Source organism: Colobus angolensis, unplaced genomic scaffold (genome assembly GCF_000951035.1).
Source record: "Colobus angolensis palliatus isolate OR3802 unplaced genomic scaffold, Cang.pa_1.0 Scaffold30, whole genome shotgun sequence".
NCBI lineage: Eukaryota > Metazoa > Chordata > Mammalia > Primates > Cercopithecidae > Colobus > Colobus angolensis.
Window position 1 is genome coordinate 6,443,980 of NW_012116266.1, and position 4,712 is coordinate 6,448,691.

A 4,712-nucleotide genomic window follows, 5' to 3' on the forward strand; every position below is an offset into this window, starting at 1 on the left:
ACTCACCATGGAGGTCTGCAGCTTCACTCCTGAAGCCAATGAGACCAGGAACCCACCAGGAAGAACGAACAACTCCAGATGCGCTGCTTTTAAGAGCTGTAACACTCACCACGAAGGTCTGCAGCTTCACTCCTGACAGCGAGACCATGAACCCACCAAAAGGAAGAAGCTCCAGACACATCTGAAGGTCTGAAGGAACAAACTCTGGACACACCATTTTTTAGAACTGTAACACTCACCGCAAGGGTCTGCGGCTTCATTATTGAAGTCAGTGAGACCAAGAACCCACCAATTTCAGACACACTAGGATTACAGGTGTGAGCCACTGCGCCCAGCTATTTTATTTATTTTGAGATGGTGTCTTGCTCTGTCACCCAGGCTGGAGTGCAGTGGCACAATCTCTGCTCACTGCAACCTCCGCCTCCTGGGTTCAAGTGATTCTTGTGCCTCAGTCTCCCAAATAGGTGGGATTACAGGCGCACACCACCACATCCAGCTAGTTTTTTCTATTTTTAGTAGAGACCGGGTTTCTCCATGTTGGCCAGGATGTCTCAAACTCCTGACCTCAAGTGATCCACCCACCTTGGCCTCTCAAACTGCTGGGATTACTGGCGGGAGCCACCGTGCCTGGTCAGTTTTTTGTAATTTTAAAACGTGTTTTCGTTAAAATTTTTATGTTTTTTGTTTTGTTTCTGTTTTTGTTTTTTAAGACAGGTTGTCACTCTGTAGTCTAGGCCGGAGTGCATTGGCACAATCTTGGATTATAGCAACTTCCGCCTCCCAGACTCAAGTGATCCTCCCATCTCAGTCTCCCAAGCAGCAGGGATCACAGGTGTGCGCCACTACCCCCAGCTAGTTTTTGTATTTTTGGTACAGATCAGGTTTCTCCATGTTGCCCAGACTGATCTCAAACTCCTGGGATCTAGCAATCCACCTGCTTTGGCCTCCCAAAGTGCTGGGACTACAGGCATGAGTCACTGTGCCCTGCCATAATGAAAAATTTTAAAGGAGAAAAAACTCACCATCACCAAACTTTCTAATTATTATTATATGGCCATGAGCAAAAGTTGTTTCTGAATTTTATATTTTAATTTCTTTCTTCAAACTTCAACAGATAAAAGTATTTTTATTTTGGTTAAACACCTAGCATTTGCAGACTAAATGTCTGACATTTGATGTAACAGTAGTTATTTTTCTTGAGGTTCATGCAGAAGCCAAAATTGATCTTGTTTGCCAACTTCAACTTCACTCAATTTTTTTGTCTGAAGAACAAAATATATAAATTAATGCTTCCAAATTAGAGCGATTTACTTAAACACTTTTCCTTTTTATTGCAATAGCATTACTGATTCCTAGTTGGCAGTATTCCTACTTTTGGGTCAAAAGGTTATAGTAAACTAAACTAAGACCCAGGGAACAATCTGAAATGTAAGGGAGCTGTAAAGATCTTTGAGGATGATGTATGAACAAATTCACTTTCTCTCTTTTTCTTTTTGAGACGGAGTCTCTGTCACCCAGGCTGGAGTGTAGTGGTGCAATCTCAGCTCACTGCAATCTCTGCCTCTGGGTTCAAGTGATTCTTCTGCTTCAGCCTCCCAAGTAGCTGGGATTACAGGCACATGCCACCACACCTGGCTAATTTTTGTATTTTTCGTAGAGATGGGGTTTCACCGTGTTGGCCAGACTGGCATGGAACTCTGAACCTCAGGTGATCCACCCACCTTGGCCTCCCAAAGTGCTGGGATTACAGGCATGAGCCACTGCACCTGGCCACTTTCCCTCTTTCATCTACCTAAAGATACAAGTGAAAATTAGAGACTTCGTTTTGTTTGTGAAAAATGAACGTATCCAATTCAATACAATCTTCTAATAGAAGCTAATGGCCTTCAGTAGGCAGAAACTACAGCTATAAAGAAAATTTCCTATGGCTTTCACTTTAGTGCTTCATCAACAAATCAAAGCAAATAACCCAAAACTGATGATCCTAGAGTACGGCCTGATAAAATTTATTGACTAAGAAAATTTTTGAGATGTGCTATATTTTAACTTTTTAAACTTTAGAAATTGTTTAATCTTTTTATTTGGAAATAATTTAAAGCTTACACAAAAGTCGCAAGAATAGTACAAAGAATATACCATATACTTTCACCCAGATTTACCTATTCACCTATTGATACCATTTTACTTTTTGCTTTTATTATCTCTCTCTTTCTACACACACACACACACACACACACACACACACACACACCTTTTTTTGAACCATTACACAGTAGAATCATGGTCCTTTATTCTTACACTTCTTAGATTATTTCCTAAGAATATGGTTATTCTCTTATAAAACCACAGTATTGTTATCAGTTTCAGCACATTTAACATTGAAACATTTTTCTCTAATCATCATGTCCTTTATCACATTCTTCTCATCCAGTAAAAGACAGGCATTGCCTAGTTGTCCAGTCTTTTTAGCTTCCTTTGACCTAGACCTTTCCCACAGTCTGTTTTATATGACATTCACATTTTTGAAAAATATGATCCCCCTTTTTGTAATAGAACATTCCTAATTTGGGGTTTGTGTGATGTTACCTCATGATTAAATTCAGGTTATGCACTCTTGACTGGAATATAGTACTATATTAGTTACATGTCCTCTAGGTATCATGGATTTCCATGTGTCCTTCTTTAATAATGTTAATTTTTACTATCTGGTCAAGGTGTCCATTTTTCCCATTTTATAATTACTAATTTTTCCCTTGAGATATGTGGGAGGCATGCAAATATCCTGGCTTCTCATTGAAACTGCCCCTAGATTTAGGATCCTTTGATGATTCTTGCCTGGTCCAATCCTTAACACAATGGTTGCAGAATGATAAGCTGCCAACTCCAGCAATCCTACATTTACCAGTTGGCACTTGACATTCTACTCATGATTCATTTTCCTTCCAGTGGTTCACAATTCATTAATGTACTTAATTGTTTAGCACTCAAATTGACCCACATTTAGCTAGTGGGAGTTCCTTCCAGCTGGCTCCTGTGTCCTTATGACAAGTCTCCATGATATTTTTAGGTATTTCTTTCCTTCCTTTTTTGGCTTTGTTTTATTTTTGAGACAGGGCGTCACACTATTGCCCAGGCTGGAGTACAGTGGCCTGATCACAGCTCACTGCAGCCTTGACTTCCCAAGTTCAAGTGATCCTCCCACCTCAGCCTCCCAAAGTAGCTGGAACTACAGGCGTGTGCCACACCTGGTTATTTTTTAATTTTTTTTGAGATAAGGTCTATGTTGCCCAGGCTGGTTGTCAACTTCTGGGATCAAGCAGTCCTCTTGCCTTGGCTTCCCAAAGTGCTGGGATTACAGGCTCTTTCTTTACTTTCTTACAAAAATTATTAAAACATTACAAGATGTCCCAGGCTTATCTTGTATCTATCCTGCTCCAGTCTTGGAATAAATCATTTTTCTAAGAAGCCTTGGTTCCTTGTTTTTATTTTTTGAGACAGTGTTTCACTCTTGTTGCCCAGGCTGGAGTGCAATGGCATGATCTCGGCTCACTGCAACCTCCGCCTCCCAGGTTCAAGCAATTCTCCTGTCTCAGCTTCCCGGGTAGCTGGGATTACAGGTGCATGCCACCACACCCAGCTAATTTTTGTATTTTTACTAGAGTCCGGGTTTTATCATATTGGTCAGGCTGGTCTTGAATACCTGACTTCGTGATTCGCCTGCCTTGGCTTCCCAAAGTGCTGGGATTACAGGCGTGAGCCACTGTGCCCAGCCACCTTAGTTCCTTTTTAGTGGGGAATGGTATTAGAGACTAAGATCTGGGCATTATGAATAGTCACTGCTACTGGGGTACTGTTGCTTGTTATCCTTTTCAATGAATAGAGATTCAAGAAATACATGCATTTGCATGTGTATATAAATACATTTATACATATATCTATATTTACACATGTACACAGCCACATATACATTCATGTAACACACACATACGCATATTTTTAAAATTATAAGTCATACTGATACTTTGAATTGCAATCTATTTGCATGGGTTTCTCTTCTGTCTTCCCCATTTGATAATTGTGTATCCCTCTTTCTTCAGTAAGAACCCTGACTCCCAAGTACATCAACTCATTTTCTTTTTTTTGAGACGGAGTCTCGCTCCGCTGCCAGACTGGAGTGCAGTGGCGCAATCTCAGCTCACTGCAACCTCCACCTCCTGGGTTCAAGCTGAGGTCTCCTGCCTGAACTGGGACTCAGTTCAGGTAGCTGGGACTACCGGTGCGCACCAACACGTCCAGCTAATATTTGTATTTTTAGTAGAGATAGGGTTTCACCATGTTGGCCAGGATGGTCTTGAACTCTTTACCTCGTGATCTGCCCATCTTGGTCTCCCAAAGTGCTGGGATTACAGGTATGAGCCACCACTCCCAGCCTCAACTCATTTTTTTTTTGAGACGGAGTCTTGCTCTGTCAGCCCAGGCTGGAGTGCAGTGGCGCGATCTCGGCTCACTGCAAGTTCCGCCTCCCGGGTTCACACCATTCTCCTGCCTCAGCCTCCCGAATAGCTGGGACTACAGGTGCCCACCATCACGCCTGGCTAATTTTTTTGTATTTGTAGTAGAGACGGGGTTTCACTGTGTTAGCCAGGATGGTCTCGATCTCCTGACCTCGTGATCCACCCGCCTTGGCCTCCCAAAGTGCTGGGATTACAGGC

General features: G+C 42.0%; 1 protein-coding gene across 1 annotated transcript in view; it reads right to left on the reverse strand.

Annotated features, from left to right (window-relative positions):
• BMPR2 (bone morphogenetic protein receptor, type II (serine/threonine kinase)) overlaps positions 1-4,712 on the reverse strand; it is a 226,463-nt gene that overhangs the window by 95,585 nt on the left and 126,166 nt on the right. The gene's annotated exons all lie outside the window — the stretch shown is intronic.